Consider the following 16,603-nt stretch of genomic DNA (forward strand, 5'->3'; position numbering starts at 1 on the left):
GTAAAAGGATGTTGTTATGCTAATTTTTCCTTTCTCCCCAATTGGGTAACTTTCAAGACATTTCCCCTGCCCCCCCCATATTGTTTGCTTTTCTTCCTGATATCCTTGGATACATTGCTAGGCCTTTATTTTTTGTTTCTCAAATGTCAATGCCAGCTTTGGCAGTTAACACTGCTGGCTCAAGTGAAGGAATGGCTGAAGGCTCCTTTGGATACCCACTTCACTGGTTATTTTAATTGCTCCCAGGAATTATTATTGAGTGGTACTATAGGATAGCATTTTCTTATCCACAGAGTTTAGGAATTCTGCCCAGTAAAAACTCGTATTGGATAAAGATTTTGACTGGAAAGACTAGTAAATGGTTCAAATTTTATAGTCCACCCCTAAAACTATATATAGAGGCCTCTACCATATTCTTAGAAATTGGTGTAGTTATCATGGAAGCTTTCCTCATTGATCTTTTCCTTCTTATGGTCAAAAAGAAAATTTGCAGAACTTAATATTATCTTCTTAATCATCTTCTTCTAGGATACAGTATATAGAGTGATCAGTTTTTTTTTTTTTTGCTTTCCTTTTCTATATTCAAAGATATCAGAGAAAGAATACACTTGTGAATGATCTGGGCTGAGCTTTGAAAACAATTGTTTTTTTAAACAATACTATTGTTGTGATGTCTGATTTAGTAAAGGACTGCAAAATACTATTTTCTGTTAGTGTAAAGAAGCTATTTATACTTCTTGAGATATAACACTACAGAAAATTCTGGGCACGTATCCATTAGATATCTTCTCTAACTTAGCGTCTTCTGGTTATGGAAGAGAGGTTTCTGAGACAAAAGATTGTGGTTTTGAAATCTTTTAAGGTATAACTAATTTGCAATCAACTATCATACAAAACTGGTGACTTTGTATAGGTCACATTTTAAGAATAGCTTAATATTTGTAGGTTAGCCAGGCCCCAGTGACACATGCCTGTAATCCTAGTTTATCATGAGATTGAGATCTAAGGATGGCAGTTTGAAGCTAACTCTGGCAAGCCAGGCTGAGTCTCTTATCTCCAATTAATCACTGAAGAAACTGGAAATGGAACTGTTGCTCAAGTGGTAGAACAAAGAAAAAGCTCAGGGAGAGTGCTCAGGCCATGAGTTTAAGCCCCAGGATTGGCACCCCCTCAAAAAAACTGGCAAATTAACAATTGGAAATCAATGGAGATAAGGTATGATAAACTTGTTTAATTGTTTTTTAAGCATTTTCATCACTTATTAAAACAAAAATAATACTAATTTTTAACAGTAGTCCAAATGACATTAGGTAAAATGGGATGAAATGGAAGCTTTATTGAAGAACATTGGGAATCAAAATGACCTTGACTTCTTTGATAAAACTGTTACTTTAAAGACCCCAAGTTTTCTTGATCATCCTTCCTCTATTCATGCCTTTTGAAATTGACATTTGTGAAATTTTGCAGTGGTCTTCCACTTTTGACAGCACATTCAAGTTCACCCTAGACTCTAGAATTGTTCATTTAATTTGCTTTGGTTAATGACATGTTAGTAAATGTGACATGTACAGAGGCTTGTTAAAAACACTTGTGGATTTCTAACACTCTTACCCTTTTCTATCACTGTGAAATAACACACTTGGGTTATCCTGATGAAGGATAATTTAGCTTAGTTTACTCTACTTTACCCAGTGAAGTTCATCCTAGATGGGCCAGAAGATAGCCAAGAACAAGATATGTTAGTAAGGTCCTCTAAAACCAGAAAAAAATGCCCCGTTGATCTGCAAACACATGAGCTAAATACTGTGTTTTAAGCCACATTTCGAGTTAGACTTGGAGCACTCTGTAACTTCCAGTGATTGTGAATACTGAGTATAACCTCAGATACCTTTGTCAAAAGAAACAACTAGGCAAATGTCACTTAATAATCTTGGAGTGATTTCTTGTTATTCCAATGACAGTATGTTTCATGATGGTTTCAAGAATTTCCTAGAGCAAGTCATCCAGTGGTTTTTGTATGAAGGTTAAGTAGAATAGATTTTCTCTGTGAAGGATCCTAGAGATATTCTACCAGAGATTCACATTCTGTACATTTGCCTAATATATGTTAACCTTATGAGACAGAATAATTTAGTTCCTAATGAGAGAGAAGGCAGAAAATACAAACAGGGCATGTCATTAAATACATATAGTAGGAAACAATTGACAACTGTTATATGCTGAATAGTGACATTTTGTCGATGATGGACCATATTTGTAAGGGTGGTCCTAAGTCTTATTATACCAAGTGACTATACTTATACTATATAAGTATAGTCTATGTCGTCCAATGACAAAATTCTGTATCCTTATCACATGTGACTTCTGAGTGTATGTCCTTGATCAAAAGTAACTTTTGACTCTGAAAAAGAAGTCTTCAGTGGAGTCAGTAAAATGAGCAAAATGAGGCTCAAAAAAGTGAAACTCAGTTTACTTTTCAGGCAAGCTAATGTAAAAATGAATTCTGTGAATAATAAAGTGAGATTTCAGAACTTAACTCTATCCTCTGAAAGCTCAACTTATTAAAGAGGAGTAAAGCTTGGATGAAAAGAGGCAAAGAGGTAGTTTTGGCAGGGGCATGATTCTTTAATTTGTTCTCCATGCTTTGAAGTCAGATGACTGATGTCTTTTTTAATTTCCAACTATATAGTATTGCTATTTCATTCACTTTCTTTTGTGATAAAAGTCTGTTTCTTTAGTGAGTATACAAAGAGTAGCTGGCTGAGAGTCCTCTGGACAGAGTCAAAGCATCATTGAACACATCTTAACAGTCATGGCCTTTCATTCATCTGGAGCTTGTACTCGGAGAAGGGATGTTGGGTGGGGGATCTGTACTTGTTTAATTCATCATATTACTTGGAAAGGTCCTTATTATTTTGCACAGCAGTGTGGTCACCTGGCGGTAGGTCATTAGCATTTAGTCTTTTCCTTACAACAATGCGCCACATGTTAATTAGAGGATTCTGAAAGCTAAGTAACCTGTTTTAAAATCAGACATTTTAATTTGCAGCTTTAATGGCTGTTTTTATAATAACTGGCTTTATTGGGGGTAAAAGCACTTCTCACGTTCCCCTAGCAAGGCAGAGTATAACACAAGCTGACAAAATTAAAAACCTCATAATGCGACCTTTGCCTGGGATAAAAGGCTGTTTCATAACAATTTCCTTTTGTTCTTTGTTTAAGCCATTACTCTAAAAAGGAGCCTCCGATTAATCTAAGTAAATGCATCATTACAGTACTAATCCATGTCCTTCTGTCAGTGTCTGTTTTAATTAAATAAGAAATGCTAGCAGAAAGATATCACGCACAAAGCTGTGATTGGAGAAGGAAGCACTGGTTGATGAAGGAAAAGATTAAAAAGAGCTTTGCTGTTTTGTCCATTTGCATTCCAGATGCCATAGTATTGCAGGATGAAAAGAAAACTTACAAAAGAGTTTAACACATTTCACTCTATAGATTAAAATAATGGGATTTACCAATGAAATTCTAATCATCCAACTTATCACATGTTAGACATTCCAAAGCAAGGAACTGAACAGCTTAGGGTGTGTCTTTTAAACATTTTATTCTACACTGTGTTGTATTTGGGAAACCATACCTGCAAAATTAACTTGTTTTTCTTTCTTTCTTTTTGGTGGAATTGATAGTGAAACCTGGTGGTAGAATACCATATACATTTTTTCCCTTTTAAAGTATCATTCAAGTTTTAGTTTATTCTTTTTGGAGCTGGCATTCTACTAATAAGATGTTAAGAATTAGGGTGCTTAATTGATTGTTAGTAATGAAAAGAACATTTAATACATGCTTATAAGATAAATATTACTACATTTATACACAGAAAGTCTTCTGCACAGGAGAGTTGCAGGATTCCCATGGTGAGGGCCTTCTTCATATACAGGCCATTATTTGATGTAATGAAAAGAGAAAGTGTGCAACAGTGAGATTGTTAATTAATTTAGTCTAACAAGATGAAGATAAATGAAGCAAAGCACAGATTGAATGAAGCAAGAGGTCTTATTTACAATTTAATATGTTTTTATATAATACAGATTTCTCTTGGTAAAAAACACACACACACACACACACACACACAAATGACTCTCCCATCCCAAATAACCACCAACAAAAGAAATATACTCCCAGCCTACAACTCAACACTAAAATCCTGGCCTGACTTTCAGAAAACATGTACTGTGGCTCCGTATAGAAGACAGGTTTATGGTGTGTAAACAGTGCTTTTCTACTGCTAAGAATCCTACACTAGTTAACCTTTAACTTCAGTATTTTTATTATTCTCCCAATAGACTGGCGATGACCATAGGAATAATTATCTGAAAACCTTGAGTTTCTTTTATTCAGGTTATCTTGAGACATCGTGCTGCAATTATTTAATAATCATCTGATTTTAATTGTCATTTTATCAAAGAAAAGAAGCTCAAAAGTGGGAAAGGAAAAGAAAAGAAGTAAAAACTATATGCCTTTTACATGTGCATGAATCTCGTAGCAATTATACAGAATTCTTAAATTAGCCTTATTTTTTATAGTCTCCTTTTCAGAGATTAATGAGCTTTATCCAGTATTTGACCTTTCATCATTCTTGCTTTCTGCTCAGAAGTACTTCCTTCCTTCCTACTGTAGCCAGAAAAGACTGTCTCTTATCTTATGTTACTGTAGGCAGTGGTAACAGGCCTTTCTACAAATGGTGTTATTATGGTCACTATGTTTTTATCTCAGAGGTCAGGAACAAATCCATGCTACTGCTTCTAAGGATTCAATAAATAGGACTTTTTATCCAGACAATCGCCTTTTATGTTACTTTTAAACAAAACTACTAGTCCATCAAGAGTTTCAAAAGAAAACAATTCTACAGAGTGCCGGTATGGCCTCACAGACCAATCATCATGGCACCCATTCTCCAGTCCTTTATTTTTCAAGTCCACAACAATAGGTTGTTGATTCAATGGACAAGACCAGAACAATTAAGTTCTCTGTTTAGCAGCAGTGCAGCATTTTAATGCCCTTCTCTAATAATGGTCTCATTATTGTTATTCTAAGACTGGGCCTCAGGAGGAGGAATATTTGCTGGAGGTACGTCATTATTTTGCAAATTTCGATTAGCTCATCATGTTGTCTGTAGTGTGAAAATCGTAGCTAATTAGGGCAGCCAGTTAGACTACCAGCTTTTGAGCTTATGAGTTAAAAGGTAGCATACTTGATAGGCCAGTGATGTGAAAAAGGTGGTAAAAAGGAGGATTAGAGCAGTTGCCTTAGTAACTCCAACTCCCATCTGTGAGGGGACAATGGACTTGTGTTTCTCCCCCACCTTGGTGTAAAAATTGGTTTTGTTTTGAAAGGACAGGGTTCTTTTTATGACAATCTGGAATTCAGCCCAACTGAGTGTAGTTTTAGTTGTTAGGAGAGACCATTGGGGATAGGAAAGATGAAAGGTCATGGTGAGCTTCAAGGACATGAAAGGTTGTTGTCTCATGTAACAATAGTAGATTGTGTTTTTTCCCCCTAATATTTCTAGCCAGGCCGAAGTCAGGTGATGGAACAAATACCTGCAGTTTAGTCAGGTGAAACAGGAGGGAGTGGGGGAAGGAAAAAAAAAAGAAAAGAGGGGGAAGAGAGTTTATGCTCTGCTAAAAGAAATAACAAAAGGGTAACTCCAATTTACTTCTACTAAACAAAGTGATATTTCTTTGTCACCACTTGTGACATTCCGGTGTGCCTTGGATGGCTTGCCTCTGTGGGCCATCACATCTCTGGGAAGCTCTCCAATGTGTTATGAAATGTGATTTAAAGCTTTCTTCTTGAATTCCCAGGAGTAACAGTGATGTGATATTTAACAATAAATTTAGTTGTAGCTTTCTCACATTATTGGTGCTCTTAAAAGGTTTTCTGTCAAATGCACACTGAATAAAAATGAATGATAAATATGAAAGAAATTTGTTTCACCACTCTACAGGGTTTTTATCATAAATTCTATGACTTCCATCACAGAAAGTTTACAGGAAACTGTTTAGATGTTGCTGCAATAGCAGAACAAATTTTTCTCTTATGTACATAAGAAAATGTCACAAATTTAAGGGATATTGGGAGTTGGAAGTAGTAGGAAAAGAATTGAATACAGTGCCATTTCTTTAAAATCCTCAAAACCAAATCACCCTCTCTGGGTTTAAAATTTATCTTACCAATATTAAAAATACTTGGTGTAGTTATTGCTCTGTGTGTGTGTGTGTGTGTTAAGAATCAGAGAGAGTATAGGAACAATAGCACTTTATTTGTAAGCAAAAAAGTCCTCCTTTGGATGATCTCAGAAACCTTCCTAGTTTTTCTTCTCTATTGTCCCCAAACAACCCTTATGTGATTGAAGCTGGACCTGGTCCAGGGGGTTGGGGAGATTTTCAAGTTCTCTTTTAATCCTAAACCTTTGTTTCTTTTTCTAGCCAACTATCCTTATTGCTGTAGCCTTTATTCTTTTGAGAAGCTGTGTTGCTTTAATTTAGTATAGATGTCTCAGATTTGACATAATAATATCATGCAATTTCAGAGTTTAATAACTTTTGTGATCATCTAAGCAAATTTTTATATTTGAAAACTAAGGAAAGTGAGGCTTGGATTGTCCAAAGAGAGGCAAATGGATCAGTTTTCTACATTGTTTAAAACCTGAAATCGAAGAATAATAGAAAAGCATTATAGGAGCATGTTTCATTTGTTTACAGTCATTTTAGTGGTTGAAGAGGGACAGAATAAAACAGAGGGGTTGGGATTCAGATAAGAGTTTGTGTTAACTATTAAAGCTCCATTTTAAGTAAATGGATAAATGGATGGTGGAGTGTTTTGTATCAGTGTGATGTCCCCTCCCCTCAAAGCATCTTACGTATGCATCTATTCCCAGTTGTAGCTCTGTAACTCTAAGGTAATAACATTGTTGTTTGGTTTGTTTGTTTGTTTTCTTGTTTTAGGATCTGAAAACCTCTTTTGATCTAGACATTATGTTATATACTTTCATACATATTATAATTTACAATTTTAGTTCTTTGTTTTCTAGTATGTTAAATTACTTGTTTCTTAGCTTTTGTTATTTAACTTTATTAAACATAAGAATTGTGTTATGATTGAAAATATACATTTGACAGAGTATTGTCAGACCATAGATTTAGATTTATGTTTTATTCAAACACATATATTCTAAAATATTCATAATATTAACACCAATAAATGTTGTGGTTTAGTTTTAAGATCACTTAGAAAATATTTAGAAATTTAAGATCATGTCTAATTTTACCTTATTTCATATTAAAGAAATTTTCCCCTTCATAATATATTTTATTTCCATCTCTCTGGGTATAGAAGAAAAAAGAACATGTTAAGCTTGCTTGCTGGTCTTTCATCAGTGTCCAGGGCAGTGCCTGGCTCAGAAAGACTCAAAAAATTGAGTATATGGAAAAAACTGGCAAAATTGAGTCACACTGACCTACTTGATTATAGCATCCCATACACTCCCATCATTTCTTCAAGATTGTGCTTATGCATTATCTTCTTAGTGAGGTCTACCTTTACTTTATTTAAAAAACAAGCAATTTGCTTGGTACAGGTGGCTCACACCTGTAATCCTAGCTACTCAGGAGTCTGAGTTCTGAAGATTGTGGTTCAAAGCCAATCCAGGCAGTCTGTTGGACTGTTATCTCCAATTAATCCCTAAAAAGCCAAGTGGCTCAAGTGACAGAGCACTAGCTTTGAGCAAAAAACACCTCATAGACAGTGAACTCAGTGTTTCTGAGTTCAAACCCTAGGACTGGCACACAAAAAAATTTCAAGTGTCTGTTTTTCAAGTCAGGATAAATCTTCTCTTCTTCATATAAGCAATCTTTATCAGTTAATTTGTGTACTGATCAAGGATTCTAAGTTTCTCAGGTTTAGTATTCATATTGTCTGCTTAAATCAAATCATAGACCTTGGACCTTAGCTAGTATTGGGACAAATGCCCCAAGCTATTGCCATAAGAAGTCAGTCTGAACTTTAACTTTGAGTAGATGTTTCTGGATGAGAAATGCCACCACTATCACTGTAAATGATCCTTTTCTTTAGCAAGAAGTCCTTTACATTTATTTTACATTGTTTGTTGTACATTCTGGGATCATTTTTCTTTACTCTTCTTGTTTTTCCAAAGACATTTCACAAACTCCTGTTATTTTTATATACTTTTCTTTAGAAGTTATAAGATAATAATATAAAACAACACCATCTCATGTCTTTTGTGTATATGTTAATTATAATCTTTTATAACTTATATAACTACAGTAATCATTTATATTTATGTTACTTATAATTTCACAATTATTTTATTAAACATGTTACTTATAATTTATACTTTATAATTTATACTTACATTATAATTTCATATTGTCATTTTATAAAAATAAACAACAGGACATACAGAACTGAAAAGAGACAGTCTAATAACAGGTAAATATGTTCTACATAATCAGTTTTGCACTTGACTGAAGACCATGAACATTTCAAATCTTCTGAGTTTTATTCAGTACAATTTGTTCACTTTTGATCATTTTAAACTTCTCTCCAGATTATATCATCATTTTTGATGACCTTTCTAAATAAATTTCAAGAAAATAAACATATTTAAAATGAAACAAATGTATTCATTTAACTTAAATTTCATTTTTCTAATTTTGTATCAGTGTCTTGTGCTGTTGCCTAAGTTGGCCTCAAATTCTCTATCTTCCTGCCTCTAAGAAGGTCAAATTAATGGGATGGGCCACTGTTCCCACCTCTTAAATTTTATTTTCCCTGGACTACTGTTTCAGTTCTCAAGGACTTCTATTCAACAGTTTGTAATTCTTTTTTTTTCTGTAGTCATTAGCTTTTTCTTCTTTCTGACTATAAACATGGGTTTTTGTATAGCAATTTGTGAAATCATAGATTGCTGTGTTTGTTCTTTGACCTTTTAATTAGATGTTCGTTTTACATCTCTGATGTAACTATACTCATCATGTCAAGCACAGATCAGACTAGGTAGTGTCAACAAGGATAGAAACAGCCTTGGAAATAAGTTAATATAGCAAACAAAACATGTTAGATAAAAAATTGGACAACAGAAACCAAGTGTAGCATATTATGAATACAATATGCTAAAAACAAAATATTAAAGTGCCTAATAAAGTGATTAATAAAGTAGAACAAGCAAAGAAATGCAAAGTCAAACAAAATGAAAGAAACAAAACAACAAAAAATCAACCTCAGGCAACTTAGACTTTTGGTTACAATGTAGTCACTATATAGAATTAAAAGATGTTTTGTTTCTGAATGGTTTGAATGTGGAAGATTACCAAGGCTATGGAAGAATCATAGTCTTAGATGGACCAGTGCATTCAGATACAAGAAAATGAGGTAGAATATTAATTATTAGAATCAAGGCGAAAGGTCAAGGTCAAGTTAGCAACAAGAATAATTTTATTGAGTCTCAAGACATCATGTGGGTATCTTTCCAATAAGTCCCAAATGGTCCTAGAGCTACGTAAGAATCAAATGGGATGCTTAGGATACCGGAAATAGGGTGCAGTTATATACACACGCGTACACACACACACACACACACACACACACACACACACACGCGCGCGCGCGCACACACACGCACAAACCCATCCCAGATTATACTAATGCAAGTATTTACAGGTTACATTTGGAGAAAAGTGCCCTAAGACCTGGGATGGTACTTACTCTGAGATAAGGGACCTACTGGCTACAACTGTCGAGGAAGGAGGCATTTAGAATTGGTAGTCAGACCTTTTTATTCAGAGGAAACTTAAGCTCTTATTCAGGGAACTGAGTTGTGTTTATCTGCATATGTGAGAAAGCAGTAAACATGGGCTGGTATGCACTGGACTCTGGTGCTTTAAGCTTGTTCGCTTTTTTTTTTTTTTTTTTTGCTTCATGCCTCTTGTTTCCTGTGTTTATGACCTCAGTGCTTCTGTAATACCTAACAAAGATTTATACCTTTTCAAGTAAAAAGTAAGGCTCATTGTTTTCTGTGCTTGATTGAAACTGTCCCCAATTTTGCTTTCCTTTTGTTATCTGAATGATTAAATTTCCTCTGGTCCATCCCCCTTCATAAATTGAGTTAGGTCTGAGTTAAGCAGACGGCTGTAATGCTAAGGGTTAACCAGAAGAGAATTACAAATGAACTATCTAGAAAGTTGATTATTAATCCAGCTAGAGAAGAAATATCCTTTTACTTAGCAAGAATGAGTATCCAAAGAGCTGATAATATTGTTCAGGCAGTGAGGTGGAATGGCAGAGCTTGGTAAGTAAAACAAACTTGGAATTAATCTTTTATATCTATTTTTATATGAGTACAATGTTGATACATTTAAGCAATGATGTCTAATATGAATTTAAAAGCTGGTAGAACAAATCTAAAAAGTTCCAAATGTATTTGTTAATGAGTTCCCTGTATAGGCTATCGGTAGAAGTTAATTTTGTATTTACATAAAGAGATAAATGTGTTTAATTTTGAATATTTATAAAAATACATGATTAGATTTGTGACTAAGAACAAGGAAGTGGGCATGGAGGAATGAATAGTAAAACAATCCAAGTCCAAGCCTCAAAGAATATAAACTGAAGAATCTTGAGTGACAAACTATTTCTTAGTTTTTTTTTCTTCAAAAGAGCAGTGCTGGATTTTTTTGTATTAAAATATAATTTAAAGTCTAATATTCACATACAGATTCAGTGAGCTACTTTTCAGACATCTAGGTAACAAAAACTGTCACAGGTTCTGGTATTTTCAGGGTCCCAGGACTCATTTTATGGTAATGTTTAAAGACCTTTTCTAAAGACAGCTTTTATTGTATTTGTGAATTCGAAGGAAAGAGAAATGAAAGGATCTGTGCTATTTGTACAAAGAAAATTAAGTGAAAAGATATGATTTTAATAATGTTCTTCTACAAAAGACTGCTCCTGCAGTTGTAGCAGAAATTTTGATGTCAATATTCAATTCTATAAGATTGAAGTTTTTCACAGATTGCTTGATTCTGCAAAGATGAACCTTTAAAATATAATATAGACCATAATGAATATCATCAAAGCTCTGTATAATCATAAATGATGTTAATATAGCATTGTTATTTTTAGAAGTTAGTGAACATATTACTACATTTGCCTTAAATTGCAAATGCAGAAATTTTACCTTTTCTTAAAATGGGTATTTTTAGTAACAATAAAAAAGACCTGAAATTAATAGTTTGTGCTTATAATTTAAATGAACACAGGAAAGTGTCTATTTCAAATAAGTTTAAATTCAATATTGGAAATAAATACTATAGGTTCATTTGTGTTAGTTTATATGTGTATTTGTGAATATATAGAATAAGTATGCACCCAAATACCAGCATACCATTTGGCCTTATATATTTAGCTCTTTATAAGCTCTAATGTTTTAGCCTATACTTAGGAATGAAATAGTAAGCTACATAAGTGAAAAAAAACATAATAGCTTTCTCTGCATCAATTGTGAAATTGTTGGGAACCTCTGAGGATTGTAATATATACTTAAAAAAAGATAAACTACTCTGATATTAAACATCTGATAAACATCAGATAAACATCTGATATTAAACATCTAGAAAATAAACACCCAGAAACCAAATGTAAGAAGAAAAATGCCTACATTCTATATGCTTGTCTTAAAATTAAGAATCTTTAATACAAGACCAGGAAAGGAGAGGTTATGAACCAATGAATTCTTAATTCTCATTAATTCTTTAAAATATTATGATAATTTCACTAAAACAAATGCATTTAAATATATAAAAGCAGCATAACAAATATCTAGTGTATATATCTCTATATATCTATCACTAAAACAAATGTATTTAAATGTTTAAAAGTAGTATAACAAATGTAGTGTATATATCGCCATATATCTATCACTAAAACAAAGGTATTTAAATGTTTAAAAGTAGTATAACAAATCTAGTGTATCTCTCTCTCTACATATATCTATATAACAAAAATATTTATTTTAAAAACTTCCTGTTTTAGTTGAAAACCTACCCAATTTTATATCTTCTTCATGTCAGAGATAAAGCCCTTCTTGAATTTATTTTCATTCCTATACTTTCTTTCGACCTAGATCTGAATTCATATTCATCGTGTATTATGAAATCCCACCATTCATTGGAATCTAAGAAATACCTTTCCTTTGCTTTTTGTTATACTTTAAACCAAAACCACAGCAAACTAAACCACCAAAACCACCATTATTAACAATAGCTTCTTAGCATAAAAGGCCCTGGCCCTGGAAAGTCTGGTTACTACCTTGCCAGAATCAATTCTTGCTTTTCCCCCATTCTTCTTTTTAATTGAGTTATTGTGTTGGTCTCTTGAGACTTTTTGGACCCTCCAAGTTCTCTCCTAACAAAGGTCTTCACCTAATGCCTTCTTTTCTATGGAAATGCATTTCATTCCAGTGTTCATCAGGTAGATTTCCTCTTATTCTTTAGGTCCCCAATTTCAATTTAATTTCTTTTGAGAAACCTCTGATTGCTCCAATTAAAATTTCTTTGCCTGCAAAGATCTTGCTGTATATATCTATATCTGCATGATATTTTTAAAATTAAATGTCTGTCCTTCACTTTGGACTGGTCTATTTCTTAGTATATAATACACACAGTGTTGCACATTATAGGCACTCAATAAATATTTGTTTTTATCAGGGAGAGGAATGTAGGGAATGAGAAAGAAGAACAAAAGGGGATTGAAGGAAGAAAGAAGATTACATAAAATTGGAGTCCATTGGTTCGTTTGGACATACTGTTTAGACAAAAGCATCCAGCTTGATGATAGCCAAAGACTGAGATGATGAAGGAGATGGTAGGGAATTTCTGATTCTTACCTTTAAGTATAGAAATCTAGCAGCTTTTCTTTATTGCTCTTTCTCATTTTCCGTTGTAATCTCTTACTTTTTGTTCTCATTTTACTTTTTTGTTCTCATTTTGAGAACTCTGTATTCCTATATACAGAAAGTGAGTTTTTAAATTCTAAATTTATAGTGTGGGGCCAGGGGTTAACATTCTGTTGTGTAAATGCTATATTTTTTCTCTAAAAATCTGTGAAAATTTGTCTCATGTATGGAAATATTTGGTACATTTGCAGAAAACAATCATGAATCTACCTGTAAGAGTTTTAAGGTTGGATAACTGTAAAATATTCAGTGTGATAGCTGCTGTTTTTTGTCAGTTATGGGCTTGAGCTCAGGGCCTGGGTGCTGTCCCTGAGCTTTTTTATTCAAAGATAGTGCTCTACCACTTTGAGGAAAATTGATAAGAATAGTAGATTCAAGGGATAGATAGTATGGGAAATAATGGAAGAGATGACTCTGATCAAGATGCATTCTACACATAAATGTACATGTCAAATTGACGCCCCTTATATAATTATTTGAAGATAATAACAAAAGGTAGAGGGAAATATATGTTACATATATACACATAAGCAGACAAGTAGAATTCTCATTGCCTTTTAAAAAATTTTATTTTATTGCAAAAATGCTGTACAGAGGGGTTACAGTTACACGAGTAAGGTAATGAGTACATTTTTTGTCAAGCATTGTTACCCCCTCCTTTGTTTTTCTCTATTATCCCTTCCCTCCCCCACCTCCCCCCACTACTTCCCTTCCCCCAAGTTGTAAAGTTAATTTCCAACATAGTGTCTTGTGAGTCTCATTGTTGCAATGGGTCATCCTGTGTCCTTGTTTCAGTATTTTGTTATTCTTCCCCTCACCAAATTAGATAAATGTAGTAGGATTTTTTTTTAAGAAAAATGTCAGGTAGATAAATGGTTACTTAAGCCCTCCCTCTCTCCATCTCTTATTTTCTTCCTTCCTTCCTTTCCTTCCTTCCTTCCTTCCTTCTTTACTTCCTTCTCTTTCTCCCTCTCTCTCTTTCCTTCCTTCCTTCTTCTTTTTTTTTTTTTTTGTCGGTCCTGGGGCTTGAACTCTGGGCCTGAGCGCTGTCCCTTAGCTCTTCAGCTCAAGACCAGCACTCTACCATTTGAGCTACAATGCCACTTCCGGTTTTCTGGTGGTTTATTGGAGATAGGAGTCTCACGGTCTTTCCTGCCCGGGCTGGCTTTGAACCGCGATCCTCAGATCTCAGCCTCCTGAGTAGCTAGGATTACAGGCGTGAGCCACCAGCGCCTTACTTCTTTTTTCTTCCTGTCTTTTTTCCCTCCCTTCCTTCTTCCTCCCTCCCTCGCTCCCTCCTCCCTCCCTCCCTCTCTCACTCCCTCCCTTCCTCCCTTCCTCCCTTCCTTCCTCCCTCACTCCCTCCCTTCCTCCCTTCCTCCCTCCCTCCCTTCCTTCCTCCCTCCCTCCCTCTCCTCCTTCCTTCCTTCCTTCCTTCCTTCCTTCCTTCCTTCCTTCCTTCCTTCCTTCCCTCTTTTATTTTGTAATTCTATGGTTTTTTTCTTTCTTTTCTTTTGGTCATACTGGCGATTTGAATTCAGAGCCTCGTATTTACTAGGCTGGCAAAACACTGTTAGGCTATGCCTCCAATGTTCATTGTCTGTAGTTATTTTTAGGATAGGGTGTCACTTCCCACTTGGGCAGGCATATGAACCTTGATTTACCTACTTACTCACCTTTGCTGGGATCACAGGTGTGTACCACTGCACCCAGCTTCCCTTTTCTGGAGAGAGAGCATCTCACAGATTTTTCTGCCCCAGCTGTGCTGGCACTGGGATCCTCCCAATCACAGCCTCTCTTGCATTGGCATTATGCCACTGCTCTCAGCTATGGGTTGAGAAAGGATTATGTGAACTTTTCTGTACAGCCCCTCTAAAATCCTCCCCTGTTCAGCTTCCTGAGTAGTTGGGACTACAGGCAGAAGTCACTGGCACTCGGATTTCTATATTTTAATTTTTGGAAGAATGAAGTATGTTTTTCCAAGAATATTTATTATATTTTATTATTTATTTTTATTAATTTACATCAGTTGTACAGTATAGAAGTTTCACTGTGTTATTTCCATATATGCATGTAGTCTACTTTGATCAAATTCACCTCATCTATTACTCTTATCTCCCCATTTTAGGAATAATTCTATGGATTTCGCTATATATATATATATGTATATATATATATATACATATATATATATGAAGAATTTCAACCATATCCATCCTCTTCTTTCACCTAAGTCTGTGTTTATACTTGAGACATTCTTTTTCTTTTTGGTCTAGATTTCACATCCCCCCTCCCCCTTTTTTTTGTTTCTCAGTACTGGGGATTGAACTCAGGACCTCACATTTACAAGTCAGGCATTCTACCACTTGAGCCACACTTCTAGCCCCTATATTTCACATATTTGAGAGAATATATATTAGTCTTTCTGAATCTGTCTTACTTATTTTACTTAACATGATGATATTCAGTTCCATTCTTTTTTTCTCTCCACTCAAGGCTGGCATTCTATCACTTTGGCAACACTTCCATTTTTTTATTTTCTGTTAGAGATAACAGGAGTTAGAGATAACAAGTCTCTTGGACTTGTCTGCCTGTTATGTTTTTGAACCTCGATCCTCTGATATTAGCCTCCTGAGTAGCTAGGATTACAGGTGTGAGCCACTAATGCCTAGCTCCATCCTTTTATTTATTTTTTATTTGCTCTTGTGTGTTTTCTTGATGATAAGCCATTCTAATTGGGGTGAGATGGAATCTCAATCCTCCTTTGATTTGCATTTCCTTTATAACTAAGATACTAAACATTTTTTCATGCATGTATTTATTGGCCATTTGTACTTCTTTTTAACTTTTGAACTCATTTCATATTTATTTATTGGATTTTTTTAGTTTTTAAATTTTTTGAGGTCTTTGTATATTCTGTATATTAATATCTTGTCAGATAAATCCTTCGCAAAACTTTGCTATCATTTTTCAGGTTGTCTCGATTCTGGGAATTGTTTTCTTTGTTGTTTAGAGTTTTAAATATGTAATTCTATTATTTTCAACTGGATTCATGTTAAAAAATAATTCTATATGCCTACAGTTTCATGTGTTTTCCCTACATTTTACTGTAGTACTTTTGAAAATTTAAATCCTATATAAAAATCTTTGATGCATTTCAAATTGAATTTTTTGCGTAAGTTGACACATAGGAATCTAGTTCCAATTTTCTGTGTATGGCTATGGACATCCATTTTTTAAAATGGTATGTGTTGAAGAGAATTTTACTTTAACTTATGCTTTTAACTCCCCCCTACCCCTCAATTTTTAAAAATTAGATGCATGTATCTGTGTGGGCTTATTTCTGGAGCTTCTATTCTGCTTCATTGGTCTATATCTCTGTTTTTATGCCAATAACAAGTTGTTTTGTTTCTATAACCGGGTAGTATTATTTGAACACAGGTATTGTGATACTTCCAGCATGTTTTTTTTTGGGGGGGGGTGGGGGTCTGGTCATGGGGCCTGAACTCTGGGCCTGGGCACTGTCCCTCAGCTCTTCAGCTCAAGGCTAGTGCTCTACCACTTGAGCCA

At 34.5% G+C, this 16,603-nt stretch overlaps 1 protein-coding gene across 1 annotated transcript in view; it reads left to right on the forward strand.

Moving 5' to 3' along the window:
• The first annotated feature begins 10,338 nt into the window (after positions 1 to 10,338).
• Sox6 (SRY (sex determining region Y)-box 6) overlaps positions 10,339 to 16,603 on the forward strand; it is a 371,334-nt gene continuing 365,069 nt past the window's right edge. Inside the window, exon 1 of the mRNA XM_013034148.1 lies at positions 10,339 to 10,369. The gene's annotated coding sequence lies outside the window, so the exon portion shown is untranslated. The remainder of the gene's footprint in view (positions 10,370 to 16,603) is intronic.

The sequence above is a fragment of the Dipodomys ordii genome, unplaced genomic scaffold (assembly GCF_000151885.1).
Source record: "Dipodomys ordii isolate 6190 unplaced genomic scaffold, Dord_2.0 Scaffold183, whole genome shotgun sequence".
Classification (NCBI taxonomy): Eukaryota; Metazoa; Chordata; class Mammalia; order Rodentia; family Heteromyidae; genus Dipodomys; species Dipodomys ordii.